Here is a 16,049-nt window from a genome sequence, read left to right as displayed (position 1 = left end):
GGGCTGGGGGTGGTTCCCTCCTTTATAGGGGGTATTTAATTGTTTAATTGTATGATTTACTTGAGCTCTTTTATAATTCCGCCGGTCCTACCAGTATACGGGGGGTGGTCAACCCCATCTGTGCTGCTGTTAGGACTAAGGGAAAACAAATTATCGTTAGAAATTAATGATTTTAGCGCATATCAGTGCAGCACTTAACGCTGAATACAAGATTTATCTGAAGTGAACGAGACATAGCAGAGGAAGTATGTCTGCGCTGGAAGAGCGAGACGCAGACCTCTTGCGGTTTCTGTGCTGCAGAAAAGTCCCCATAGTGTCCAGTAAGCAATACAGTAGATAGATGCGGGCTGGTGTGAATAATTTAGCATTTTTGTGCAGGATTAGTGCATAGTGTATTCACCTGTATTGGTGCGCCACTCTTATGGATGTTGTCACGTAAGTGCACAGTGTGTGAAACATAAATACAACATTTTAACACAACGTAATTCAGTCCATACCGCAAACAGGACTTTCCCACATATAACTGCAGCGCCCAACTCTAAATATATCTTGATTTTTGTACAGAAATATGCCACTAAAGGCTTTACCTCCTATAACTGCAACAGTGAAAGCTGAATATATTTTTATTTTTCTCCTGATATACATCAAAAAATGTTTTTCAAGATATAAGTGCAGCAGCGAATGGCGAATGTATATTTTTTTTCTACTGATATACGTCAATATAGGTTTTTCTACATATAAGTGCACCAGCAAATGGCGAATGTATATTTCTTTTTATACTACAAAAGTAAAGGCTTTACCAGATATAACTGCAAAACTGAGAATATATTTTTCTTTTAGTACTGAAATACGCCCCTATACGTTTTCACCAGAAATAACTGCAGAAGTGACCTGAGAATATATATTTCTTGTTGGACTCAAATAGGCCACTATACTCTTTCAACAGAAATAACTGCAGAAGCGAACTGAAAATGTATTTTTCTTATTGGACTGAAATAGGCCACTATACGCTTTCAACAGAAATAACTGCAGAAGTGAACTAAAAATATGTATTTCTTCTTGGACTAAAAAATAGGCAACTATACGCTTTCACCAGCAGTGCTTATGTATTATTTTTATTTTTTTATGAAATAAGCCCCTATACTATTTCACCAGAAATTAATGCAACTGTGCTGTGCGTTTAAATGTTTTGTGTATTAGTGAAAAACCACTCTATGCTCTTTCACAAGAAATGACTAGAAATGATTATAGCGTAAATAACACCCCTGCGTCTAATCATTTTTTTTTTTGGGGGGGGGGGCAACTGGTATATCACACTAGTAGAAATTATTTGTTCCAATAGCATTTGTCACTCTGTGTGGCTGCAGTATCGCAGCAGAACCACACACAACTGCTGCACAATACAATTGCACTATAATATACTTTCTATGTTAGAAAGTATATTATAAGTATATCCAACACCTCAGTATGTCACACCTATTGATAGCACACCTATACTAGTCCTTAAAAGGACTTTTGTGGCCCTATTAGCTAGTGTTTTGTGTCCCTAACAGTATGTGCCTGCTCCACACAGCAGCCTCTCCCTACACTGGCAAAAGACTGAATGTAAAATAACCCCCAGATCAGGTTTGTCCGTGTGCTGAAACGTCTCGATTGGCTGTCCTGTACCACCTGATGGATGTGTCATGGGTCAGAGTTCTTCACAATGTAAAAGAATATGGCGGGCGTGAATATCGCCATATGTTCGCCCGTTCGGCAAACAGCAAATGAGCAAAGTTAGCCGCGAAACGAGCACCAGGCGAACCGCATGGCCAACTCTCAGTATTACTATTAATTTTATATTAAGTTTGTGAAGAAAACTGTAAAACTATTTAGGCAACGAAAATCATAAGCTTTCTACAGAGCCCTTTTATTCAGTTTTGGGTAAGGCTGCTGCCTCAAATAGAGATGGTCTGGGGTTCAATTCCCTAGCAGATACCAATAAAATAATGAATATCAATATCAAGAATGCTCACCAGTGTACTAACTGGAGCACGGCCCACTAACTACCAATTAGTGATCAAACATACAGAACTAAAAAAATGGCTGGCTTATAGTTATTTTGCCTATATTTTACTATAGCGGCTTGATGAATATTGGTGGTGCACATTGACACCTAAAGATATCAGAAAGAGGCCGACCGAGAGGTGATGGGAGGATTGTGACACGGAGTAATAACTCATACATATACCGCTAAGATAAATATGATTCTAACAATTTTACCAGGAACTGTGAGTCAATAAACCGGGTATCTTTCATAATAGTCGGCTGTCACATCCGTGACATGTGGTCGAAGATCTGAAAGACTTGCTGCACGTAAGTGATCTGACAGCTTCTTTTGGTTTCACTTTGTTTATGTGTTGCTGGTATGTCCACACATTCTTTTCAGGTGTGGATCATGTGACCATTACTACGCCCTACTTTGTCTGGCTTTACCCATCACTCCTTGCGGTTGATAGCTTATTCTGGTTGTGGATCGTTTGGTGTCTGGATCTCGGCTGAGTTCCTGATTTCCATTTACCCAGAGTTAAGTGTCTTTCCTTTTTGTATTGTGTTTATTTCCCTGTCTCTTGGTACCAGAACCGAGGCAGACTCTTGTTCCTTCAGCTTGGAAGGAACAGGTCCTCGGTGGCACTATCACTATCTTCAGAGCCATCTAAGGTGAGCCAGGCTTAGGTTCCTGCGGATGAACAGTCCTATCTTTGGGGTCTGTTATTTCTGTTAGCAGTCAGGGCTCAGGATGGGATTTTATTAGGTGGCGACCTTTCCCCTTTCCCTAGTTTGTAGGCCTGGTACCTTCTCCCTCCCTCTTGTGTTTGGTGTGGAGTTCCCCTCCCACACCACGCTGTGACACCGGCAGTGTAATTGATATCCCGTAGTACTGCAAGTTACAGGTGAGGTGCAGGAGCACTATTACTCAGAGCACTATTCAGACTACATATGAATACTGTTGGAAAATATTTGGAATAAGATAAAGTATAACTAATAATGGGATGTGCACAACAATATAATCAATTACAAGCATAATCAAGCTGCAATTTTAATATATATATATATATATATATATATATATACATACAGTACAGACACAAAAGTTTGGACACACCTTCTCATTCAAAGAGTTTTCTTTATTTTCATGACTATGAAAATTGTAGATTCACACTGAAGGCATCAAAACTATGAATTAACACATGTGGAATTATATACATAACAAAAAAGTGTGAAACAACTGAAAATATGTCATATTCTAGGTTCTTTAAAGTAGCCACCTTTTGCTTTGATTACTGCTTTGCACACTCTTGGCATTCTCTTGATGAGCTTCAAGAGGTAGTCACCTGAAATGGTCTTCCAACAGTTTTGAAGGAGTTCCCAGAGATGCTTAGCACTTGTTGTCCCTTTTGCCTTCACTCTGCGGTCCAGCTCACCCCAAACCATCTCAATTGGGTTCAGGTCCGGTGACTGTGGAGGCCAGGTCATCTGGCGCAGCACCCCATCACTCTCCTTCATGGTCAAATAGCCCTTACACAGCCTGAAGGTGTGTTTTGGGGTAATTGTCCTGTTGAAAAATAAATGATGGTCCAACTAAACGCAAACCGGATGGAATAGCATGCCGCTGCAAGATGCTGTGGTAGCCATGCTGGTTCAGTATGCCTTCAATTTTGAATAAATCCCCAACAGTGTCACCAACAAAGCACCCCCACACCATCACACTTCCTCCTCCATACTTCACGGTGGGAACCAGGCATGTAGAGTCCATCTGTTCACCTTTTCTGCGTCGCACAAAGACACGGTGGTTGGAACCAAAGATCTCATATTTGGACTCATCAGACCAAAGCACAGATTTCCACTGGTCTAATGTCCATTCCTTGTGTTCTTTAGCCCAAACAAGTCTCTTCTGCTTGTTGCCAGTCCTTAGCAGTGGTTTCCTAGCAGATATTCTACCATGAATGCCTGATTCACACATTCTCCTCTTAACAGTTGTTCTAGAGATGTGTCTGCTGCTAGAACTCTGTGTGGCATTGACCTGGTCTCTAATCTGAGCTGCTGTTAACCTGCTATTTCTAAGGCTGTTGACTCGGATGAACTTATCCTCCGCAGCAGAGGTGACTTGGTCTTCCTTTCCTGGGGCGGTCCGCATGTGAGCAAGTTTATGTGTAGCGCTTGATGGTTTTTGTGACTGCACTAGGGGACACTTTCAAATTTTTCCCAATTTTTCGGACTGACTGACCTTAATTTCTTAAAGTAATGATGGCCACTCGTTTTTCTTTACTTAGCTGCTTATTTCTTGCCATAATACAAATTCTAACAGTCTATTCAGTAGGACTATCAGCTGTGTACCCACCTGAATTCTCCACAAGGCAACTGATGGTCCCAACCCCATTTATAAGGCAAGAAATCCCACTTATTAAACCTGACAGGGCACACCTGTGAAGTGAAAACCATTTCAGGTGACTACCTCTTGAAGCTCAACAGGAGAATGCCAAGAGTGTGCAAAGCAGTAATCAAAGCAAAAGGTGGCTACTTTGAAGAACCTAGAATATGACATATTTTCAGTTGTTTCACACTTTTTTGTTATGTATATAATTCCACATGTGTTAATTCATAGTTTTGATGCCTTCAGTGTGAATCTACAATTTTCATAGTCATGAAAATAAAGAAAACTCTTTGAATGAGAAGGTGTGTCCAAATTTTGGTCTGTACTGTATGTTTCTGAAGACCGCAGGACTCACTCGGCGTCCGGAACACGACACTGCGCATGCACGAGGAATGTTCCATCCCGCGAGACCATCTATGACATGCAGTAACCAGTGGCCCACAATCAAGATGGCCGCGCGGCGCCATACACGGACCGAGCATGCTCACTCCCAAAACTAGGTGGGCATAGACCAGCAGGCACAACAATCATGTGACCAATCACCTGACAATCATGCATAGCGACGGACCTGTTATTCTGTTGATTACTTAGTTACTCATCCGTAACAAAGGGGGTCCAGCGGTATAATACAGGTCAATAGCAAACGCCACTCATACCCTCAACCACCTCATCCCCATGTTTATATACTTAAAATTATCACCTTATAGGTCCGCGCAGCATGCACTTTCACACCTGTACTCCCTGTATGTGCAGCCTCTACCTGGAAAACCAAATCAGAGGCAGCAAACTATAATAAGTCTAGCGAACATAGATGTCACCGTGAATTGACTCCATGTCCCAGTCCCCACATTGGGAGAACCAAGCAAATATGATCATCCTACACATATGCCATGCCTGCAGTCACCGTCCATCCATGTTTTATCAAGGAAACTCACAGTCGCAGAACACATGTGACGCCAAGCTCCACCAATAATGCCAGGCATCAGGTATCTGCTCATAAAGAACACATAATTCAAAGATATATTATTACTATCAATTATTATTAAATGCCGATCGGGTCCTGCTGTCTTCCAATATTCAAAGAGATAATCCGTTACAAGATATAATTTCATGTTCATCTATAAAGAAAATATAGAAAAAATACGAATTATTAATTATTAGCTTTTAGTACAACAATTGCACTTATAGACAACCTTACACGGAAGACAAGCGGAATTTCCCAGAACCCCACAAGAAAACATCACAACACAAGGATAACATCACAAAACTGGGGCAGCCCACACAAATAGACAAGGATGTAGGGGGGAAACAAACATAGAGACAAAACAAATCAGAGACCTCAAACCACCCTAAAAACAACATTGAGCCCCCCTGGTTTCAAAGTCTTTAGCTCGAAAATCCAGTAGAGCTCCCTTCTTTTGAGACGTATCGTCCTGTCCACACCCCGTCTGGGTAAGGGCACTTGTTCAAGTATCCTAAACTTTAAATCCCGTTCTTGATGGCCTGCTTCTGTAAAGTGTTTGGGCACAGGTAAATCGAGCCTCTTTTTCCTTATGGTATATCTGTGCTGATTTAACCTTGTTTTAACATCCCAAGTTGTTTCCCCAACATACCATAGTCCACACGGACAAGATAACATATAAATTGCATAGGTTGAATCACATGTAAGATATTGCTTGATTCAAACTGTCTTCCCAGAGGCTAGATTTACAAAAGAGTCACCCCTGATCATGTAGAGGCAATTGACACACTTGCAGCACAGATAACAGCCCTTACGTGTAGAGCCGAAATACGAGCTGCAGTCGACCCTCACGGACCCAACATCTGACCTGACTTGTGTGTCACCTAAATTGTGACTTCTGCGAGAAGAACATAGTGGGGGAACTTTGAATTCCTCTATGTTATCGAAGCCACTTGCTAAAATCGGCCAGTGCTTCCTAACAATAAAGGACAGCCGAGAGCTACTGCTACAATAGTCAGTAACTAACGGTATCCTTTGTGTTGAAATTTTAGGTTTCACAGGGTCACTATCCCTCATTCTAACTCCAATTTTATTGATACTCTGTGAAACAAATTTTTTAGGATAACCTTTAGAACGGAATTTTCTAGCCATTTCTGCTAATCGTTGGTCCCTAACAGGACCCTCACCAACTATCCTGGCCACTCATAACATCTGGCTGAGGGGAAGAGACTTAATCATCAGCCGCGGATGATGGCTTTCATATCTAACAAGAGTGTTTTTGTCTGTAGGCTTCACAAAGAGGTCCGTGGACAGAGTGTCTCCCTGAATCACGACCTCCGTGTCAAGAAATTGCAGTTTATCATGAGAGTGCATCAAGGTGAACTTGACGCTAGGGTCAATCTCATTCAGAAACGAGTGGAAGGCCATGAGGTCCCCTGTGGCTCCCACCCATATCAGAAAAATATCGTCTATGTAGCGCCACCACCCCAGCACATGGCTGAAGTGGTGGCACCCATAGACATAGGACTCCTCCAGATGTGTCATATATATATATTTGCATAGGTGGGCGCCACATTGGACCCCATCGCGGTCCCCCTTAACTGTGCATAGTATTCATCCTGAAATAAAAAGTAGTTCCTAAAGAGAATAAACCTCAGTAGTCCAAGTAAAAATGTCCTGCACTCCTCTGTATGTGCTGTCCGTGAAATACATTGTTCCACTGCATGGAGGCCCAATTCATGCTCAATTGACGTGTATAAACTACACACGTCAAAAGAGGCAAGAACGGCACCATCTGGGACCCTCAGAACCTTGATCTTAGATAAGAAATCACTAGTATCCCTTATATAGGATCTGGCGGATACCGCGAAAGGCCGCAAGATCCTATCCAGGAAAATCGCTGGATTGCAAAACAGAGACCCCCTGCCGGACACAATAGGCCGGCCGGGGGGGGGGGGGGGCACGCAGACTCTTGTGTATTTTTGGAAGGGTGTACAATATTGGAGTTATCGGTTTTTCACACAATAAGTAACTACACAATTTTTCATCTATGATACCACCGGATTTGGCCTGTAATAACATATCTCTCAGTAAATGAAACTTTTATTTTTTTTAACAAATCTCTTTTTATTTAAGAAATCATAATATTCAAACAAGATGCGGATGACATTACATTAAGAGAGTTTTCATGTGATGTAGATATCCGATTACATTTATAAAACAAGATACAAATAAAAAGTCAAGGGAGAGGTGATAGGGGAAGGGGGGTAAAGGGGGGAAAAGGGAGGGAGAGGGTAATATACAGTTTACATAATATCACAATCAACAGCTCAGCTTATATAATTACACGTGAATGTATATAAAATGTAAAAAGCTTTGGCACACTTCAAATTGGCCTCAGTCTAATGTCTCAGGAAGACCATTCATACATGGGTATAACATATCCTGAGTGATAGATTAGCTAATCCCTCAACTTGCACTTTTTATTAGACAGCTAAGTTGGCATTTATGGCGAGTATAAGTATAATGTCAGATCTCATTTTGAGGCAGTTCAATGAATGGGTCTGATACCGGAATCTCCTACAGGAGTTAATAACCTTGCTGATTGAATAAGCAGAGTGGGCAAGTCAAACTTCGAAGGCTTCCAGTTCTTGGACGGGAGCCAAAGAAAGACTGAACAAGGAGTCAGTTCTATTGTAGTGCCACATATTTCATTAACCTTTTTCTCGACCTGTTCCCAGAACGCACGTATCAGGGGGCATTTCCACATGATATGACCTAGTGTACCTGTTTGGGACCCACATCTCCAACACATATCATTATCTGCACAACCCATTCTAAAGAGCTTGTGGGGATCATTGTACCACCTGGTAAGGGTTTTAAAAGAATGTTCCTGTACTTTTATACACTTGGAAAATCCATGGGAATTCAAGAACATAGCATCAATCTCCTGGGAAGAAAATGATAAATCTAGATCACTTTCCCAAGCTCTTATAAAATCTGGAGTACTGTTTCCTTTTTTGGGGATCAACCAATTGTACAAAAGCGACATACTATGTCTGGGAAGGGTATTGTGGGAAGATAGCTGTTCAAACCAAGTCGGAGTAGGCAAGGTAATAAATTTGGTGCGAAGAGCATGACATATATTGTGAAATTCCAACTGTGCCAAGAAGTCTCCTTCTTTGGTGTAATTGTAATCTAGGATGGAGATTTTCTCCTTCTGCCTCAGATCCGATAACAAGTCAATTGAAGACACATCTTTAAGGGTACCCTAGAATTGTGGAATGTCTGGCAGATCTGGTTTGATGAGATAAGGCACAAGATTCGCTGGTAGGTTGGAAGGGGGATCTGAAAGTAGGTGGACTTTGGGTTGAAGACTACACATAGTTAAATAAATGCCTTTAGATAAGCCTATGGGAGAGTTGATAGAGGTAATGATACCCCATAACCCAGCCTGTTGTTTACTTGACAAAAGGTCCAGTTCTATATCTGCACCAATCGTACGGTATTTAGGTATACATACTTGTAACCAGCGTTTCAGCTGAATTGCTTTGTAGTAGTAATGTATATCTGGTAGACCCATTCCTCCATTTGGGCGAGTCCTGATAAGTTTGTCATGTGCTACCCTCGGTTTTTTATCCCTCCAAAGAAATGAGGTAAATATTTGTCTGACTTTTTTAAAGTACGAGTTAGGGATATGGATAGGGACCATTTGTAGGAGATAAGTAATTTTTGGAACAATATAAGTCTGCAGAAGATTCTTACGTCCAATCCAAGAAACCCAAGGCAATGTTAATGATTGGAGTGGAGTTTGAATCTTTTTAAGTAGAGGCAAATGGTTCAGTCTGAACAGGTTAGAGGGGTCTTTTGTGAGTTCAATTCCTAAATAGGTAAGGAAGTTATCGTTCCATTTAAAGGGAAAGGAGGTTTTGAGGTAATGGACCATTTGGGAAGTTAAAGCTACGCCCATGGCTACCGATTTCGAGTAGTTTATTTTGAAGTTAGAGACGGTGCCAAAAGTGGAGAAGAGATCTAGTATATGGGGCAGTGCTTGTTTCGGATTCGATATGAGCAACATTAAATCGTCCGCGAAGGCTGCGCATTTATGTTCGGTTTTGTTTAGCGACAAGCCACGGATATTTGGATTGTCCCTGACAGCCTGCAATAGTGTTTCCATCACCATTATGAACAGGTAAGGTAACAAAGGGGCAACCTTGTCTGGTGCCGTTGGTTATGGGAAAAGACTTGGATAGGGTACCGTTAACTCTAACTTTGGCACTGGGGTTATGATAAAGTGACATTACAGCTTTTATGAACTGATCGGGGATACCAAATTTTTGTAAAGTCTTTTGGGTGTATAACCAGCTAACCCGGTCGAACGCTTTTTCCGCGTCTGTGCTTAGTAATACCAGTGGTTTAGAGTTATTCTTAGCCCAATAAATGGCATTGATAAGTCTACTAGACTGACAGTTTCCTTCCCTCCCTTTCACGAATCCTGCGTGCTCTATGTTAATAATTCGAGGTATAATGGAACTTAGCCTAGAAGCTAGAATTTTTGCCCAGACTTTTACATCTATGTTGAGCAGGGATATGGGTCTATAATTACCGCAATCACGAGAGTCTTTGCCTTCTTTCGGTATTATGGTAATTATGGCCTCTAAAGATTGTTTTGGGAGGGATTCGCCTGTAGATAAAGCTTGGCATCATTTAGCCAGTTGTGGGGATAATATGTTTAGAAACTTTTTATAGTATCCTGCTGGTAGACCATCTGGTCCTGGTGCTTTACCCAAGGGCATACTTTTAATAATTTTCTGTACTTCGTTTTCTGTGATTGGCTGCAACAATAAGGAGCTTTCCTCTTGGCTAATTTTAGGAAGATTTAGGGTCTCCAAAAAGTTATCCATCTGTTTCGCTCTCACCGAATCAGATAACATGTTTGGGGTTTCGTCATTCCCATTATCTAGATTATATAAAGCGCCATAAAAGGAGCAAAATTCCTTTGCTATAGCTTCAGTGGACGAGACCACTACACCCTTTTTAGTTTTGATTGAGGTGATAAATTGAGCATCTTTTCTCTGCTTGATCAGATGTGTCAAATATTTGTTTCCTTTATCGCCATGAATGTATTGTTTAAACTTTGTATATTGATAGGCCTTTGCACATTTAATATTGAGTAATTCTTTCAGTTTTCTCCTTAAAGTAGCTAGTTCCTCAGATGCAGCAGATCTCCTAGATTGCTTCTGAATAGATTCAATCACAGAGATTTGATGGATAAGAGAATCAAGCTGTTTCTGCCTTTCCTTTTTTATCTTGGAGCCTAGCGCAATGAATTCTCCGCGAATAAAAGCTTTGTGGGCTTCCCAAATAATGGATTGGGGTGTGTCTTGTAGTTTATTTTCTTGGAAGTAGTATGATAGTTTAAGGGCAATATCTTCAATGTGTTTTTCAGCGTCTAAAAGCGTTTCGTTTAATCTCCAGATCCATTCTCTTGCTGGAAGATTGGAGAAGTTCATGGAGGAGGTGACTGGAGCATGATCGGAGATTGTAATAGGACCTATGTATGATTTTTTTTAGCATAGTCAGGTGGGGGTTAGAGAGAAAAATATAGTCTAGCCTTTGATAAGACTGGTGGACAGCTGAATAAAAGGAGTAGTCTTTAGTCGTGGTGTTAAGTGTCCTCCAGGTGTCCGTTAAATACATATTTTTTAACAATTTGTGTATTCCACCTAGTGTCTTCTGGGATTTAGCAGAACTACCTAGTGACGAATCAAGTTGGGGATTAAGAGAAACGTTTAGATCCCCTCCAATTATTTTAATCCCTTCTGTGAAGTCATTAAATCTAGAAAGGGTTTTCTTAAGCCAACTACGTTGTCTGGTATTAGGTGCATATAAACATGCAAGGGTTAAAACCAAGTGTCCAATTTTACCCTTCACAAATAGGAATCTGCCTTCAGGGTCTTGCTGAACAACAGTCATTACAAATGGAACATTTTTGCTAATTGCTATGCTAACGCCCCTAGAGGCAGATCCGTATGTGCTATGAAACCATTGCGAGTATCTCATCTTAGACAATTGTGGGATTTTGTTTGATTTAAAATGAGTCTCCTGGAGAAAGCATATGTCGCTCTTATTCTTCTTCAGAAGAGTGAAAACTTGGGATCTTTTCTGTGGTGTGTTGCAGCCTCTGACATTAAAGGTAGTTATGTGTAGGTCTGTCATGATAAATAAGGTAAGTAGTGCTGTTTAGTATTCTGAGTAGGCATGAAGAGGGGTACAACCCATGGTGAAACCAGCAAACAATGTCTATATTGTTTAGAGGAGCTGATAGAGTGGCCATTTAATGAAGTGAGCACATGTCCTGTTAATAAGCTGAGTACAATTAAAAGGGGGTTTAAAACTAATAAGGTAAATGAACTAGGCATGGGAAAAAATAGACGTATTTGGTAAATACTATTGAAAAAGTGCCACCGTTGCCGGCCGTGGCAAACCATAAAGGGACCGAGATGTATCCTAACCCGGATCATCTTAACCCACATTGCTAATAGATGAAAGATCACCTTATTAAAGCAAAATTAGACCAAAATTATTTAGGCAAACTATTAAGGTTACTAAAAGAATGCACATCTAGAGAACCTTAAACAAGACTTATAACAAGACTTATAACAAAGGCTCCTTATGGAGGAGTCTGTACGTCTGAAATTATAACACAGTATGATGAAAACTTAAGGGTGTGACAGAAAAAACCTGTGACGCTGAAAGAGGAGAAAATCGCCATTGCTGCATGCGGTTCAGCGATAGTTCACACCCGGTCCGTGTTATAGCGATTCTGAAAACAGCTTATCACAAGTTCGGATGGAATCAGGTAAGGTCTCTCCTCCCCTGCATCTTTCTGTTGATGGGCGATTTTTGCTTGGAGTGTATGGACCAAGCCTCTTGAATGAGAAGTTGAGGGAGTTTACAGTAAATGAAACTTAAGCTGATACACATTTCTATCGGCCAACTGGGATACAATTTCTTGCACGTAGAGATCCGTGTCCATTACCACAACCCCACCACCCTTGTCTACAGACTTGATGGTGAGGTTGCGGTCCGAAGACAGATCATCAACGGCTTTGATATCCTCAGTGGTCATGTTCGCATGGCCCATAGGGTTCACCATCATTTCTTGTTTTAATTTTTCTACGTCCCTCCCTACTGCCAGAGTAAAAGCCTCAATGGCAGGATGATGTGACACAGGGTTAAAATCACTTTTAAGGAACAGTCCAGTACCATGTAAACTTAATTCACTTGTTCTCCTATTATCGATCATGGGTCTTCTTTTTTTTACACACACATATACAGGTCCTTCTCAAAAAATTAGCATATTTTGATAAAGTTCATTATTTTCTGTAATGTACTGATAAACATTAGACTTTCATATATTTTAGATTCATTACACACCAACTGAAGTAGTTCAAGCCTTTTATTGTTTTAATATTGATGATTTTGGCATACAGCTCATGAAAACCCCAAATTCCTATCTCAAAAAATTAGCATATCATGAAAAGGTTCTCTAAACGAGCTATTAACCTAATCATCTGAATGAACTAATTAACTCTAAACACATGCAAAAGATTCCTGAGGCTTTTAAAAACTCCCAGCCTGGTTCATTACTCAAAACCGCAATCATGGGTAAGACTGCCGCCCTGACTGCTGTCCAGAAGGCCATCATTGACACCCTCAAGCAAGAGGGTAAGACACAGAAAGAAATTTCTGAACGAATAGGCTGTTCCCAGAGTGCTGTATCAAGGCACCTCAGTGGGAAGTCTGTGGGAAGGAAAAAGTGTGGCAGAAAACACTACACAACGAGAAGAGGTGACCGGACCCTGAGGAAGATTGTGGAGAAGGACCGATTCCAGACCTTGGGGGACCTGCGGAAGCAGTGGACTGAGTCTGGAGTAGAAACATCCAGAGCCACCGTGTACAGGCGTGTGCAGGAAATTGGCTACAGGTGCCGCATTCCCCAGGTCAAGCCACTTTTGAACCAGAAACAGCGGCAGAAGAGCCTGACCTGGGCTACAGAGAAGCAGCACTGGACTGTTGCATGTCATTCGGAAATCAAGGTGCCAGAGTCTGGAGGAAGACTGGGGAGAGGGAAATGCCAAAATGCCTGAAGTCCAGTGTCAAGTACCCACAGTCAGTGATGGTCTGGGGTGCCATGTCAGCTGCTGGTGTTGGTCCACTGTGTTTTATCAAGGGCAGGGTCAATGCAGCTAGCTATCAGGAGATTTTGGAGCACTTCATGCTTCCATCTGCTGAAAAGCTTTATGGAGATGAAGATTTCATTTTTCAGCACGACCTGGCACCTGCTCACAGTGCCAAAACCACTGGCAAATGGTTTACTGACCATGGTATTACTGTGCTCAATTGGCCTGCCAACTCTCCTGACCTGAACCCCATAGAGAATCTGTGAGATATTGGGAAGAGAAAGTTGAGAGACGCAAGACCCAACACTCTGGATGAGCTTAAGGCCGCTATCGAAGCATCCTGGGCCTCCATAACACCTCAGCAGTGCCACAGGCTGATTGCCTCCATGCCACGCCGCATTCAAGCAGTCATTTCTGCAAAAGGATTCCCGACCAAGTATTGAGTGCATAACTGAACATAATTATTTGAAGGTTGACTTTTTTTGTATTAAAAACACTTTTCTTTTATTGGTCGGATGAAATATGCTAATTTTTTGAGATAGGAAATTTGGGTTTTCATGAGCTGTATGCCAAAATCATCAATATTAAAACAATAAAAGGCTTGAACTACTTCAGTTGGTGTGTAATGAATCTAAAATATATGAAAGTCTAATGTTTATCAGTACATTACAGAAAATAATGAACTTTATCACAATATGCAATTTTTTTTAGAAGGACCTGTATATATATATATATATATATATATATATATATATATATAAACTTTTAATATATATTAACTTTTTATGTGAGAGGTCTGCATTCTAATACTAAAAAGGACCATGATCATTTATTTATTTCTGTTTTATGTGTATTGTATTTTAATGTATATGCAGTGAAATAGTAAAATACAATGAAATAATGACTTTATCAAAATGTATAGCAGAAAAATGTAACGTTCATTTTCTTTTTACATTTTATATTTTTAACCTCTTGGGGACACATGACATACCGGTTTTCATGTGTAGTTCCAATCACTGCCGTGCGATGTGTGGTGATCAGAACTGGGTGCCTGCTCAAATCATTGAGCAGGCACCCTGGACAATGCACGGGGGGTTCCTGTGACCCTCCGTGTCGGCGATCGCAGCAAACCGCAGGTCAATTTAGACCTGCGGTTTGCTGGGTTTTTGGGTTATCCGGGTCTCTGGGGACCCGATAACCCGGAACAGGATGGTGATCTGTGGTGTGATAATACACCACCAATCACCATCATGCGATCCTGAGAGGCGGGCGGTTCAAATTATCGCAGTGCTCCTCTCCTACTCCTTTCTGTGTCCAGGAGCCGAGGACAGAGTGCTGCATCATTCTCCTGACCCAGCATTGCCCAGCACCCCCTTCTGACCCTCCACAGTGTCATTTTGCACTAAAAGGTATTTAGGGAAAGATTAGGTTAGGCAGGAATATTCAGGGAAAGTTTAGTGGAAAAAATAAAATAAAGTTTTTTGTTGAATCACCCTAAATCGGATGCCTGGGGTCCACAGCACAGCTGTGTGACCATAGACCCCCCAGGGGTGCTGCAGCTTGCCCCCCTACCCCCCCCCCCCACAACTTTTTTGGGTGCGCAAGCAGTTTTTTTCTGCGTACGCTGACTGTGGCTGGCACTCTTAGGTCCCGGCCACTGTTAGCGCATAGCACACCCCACCGCTGATCAGCTTCGGACGGCTGATCAGCGAGTTCACATATTAATATTTTTTTAAATTTTTTGTCCTTTTTTTTTTTTCTGTTAGGTTTAGAGTAAGTACGTGAACACCCGTGCCCCCACAAACACACACACCAATAAAAAGATTTCTACGCATGCACACACACACACACACACACCCTTATGGCCCGCCGGATGTGCTCGGCCAAGGAGGCATATGCCCAGCTTGCCTCCGAGTCCGAGAGCCCCAGTGAGGATGAGGATGACCCTACTTTTCTTTTGTAATCCGCGTCCTCCTCATCATCTAGCGATGATGATGAGCAGTTATGGCCAGTTTGCAGTGTTTGCCGACAAACACATGCGATCTGCCATCTTCACTCCCAAGTCCGTCAATGCAGAGGTAAGTCTTTACCTGTGTCTGCGCCGTGAGCCGCTCTGAAACACATACGGTCACCGGGAGCAGGCAGATCCGAGAACAGCCTTCATCGGGTCTGGGGCTCGTACTAGTTTTATGGCCCACCAGTTAAGTCCACTGGAGTCCCCTACCGGTGAACTTGCATGGTGTAGCCCAGAGAATTTTGAGCCTGCGGTTCCTGATTTTGTTGGCCAACCAGGAATCCAGATTCCCACAGTGGGCTTCACTGAATATAACTATTTTAGTCTTTTTTTCAGTGACCACTTTGTGAACCTGATGGTGGAGCAAACAAACCTGTACGCCCAACAGTTTATAGCTCAACACCCGGGCTCCTTTTTAGCTAGGGCCGGTGGCTGGACTCTGGTCAGTGCAGCTGAGATGAGGACGTTTTGGGG

The sequence above is a fragment of the Bufo gargarizans genome, chromosome 1 (genome assembly GCF_014858855.1).
Source record: "Bufo gargarizans isolate SCDJY-AF-19 chromosome 1, ASM1485885v1, whole genome shotgun sequence".
In the NCBI taxonomy this organism is placed as follows: Eukaryota; Metazoa; Chordata; class Amphibia; order Anura; family Bufonidae; genus Bufo; species Bufo gargarizans.
This window is presented reverse-complemented; position numbering follows the sequence as displayed.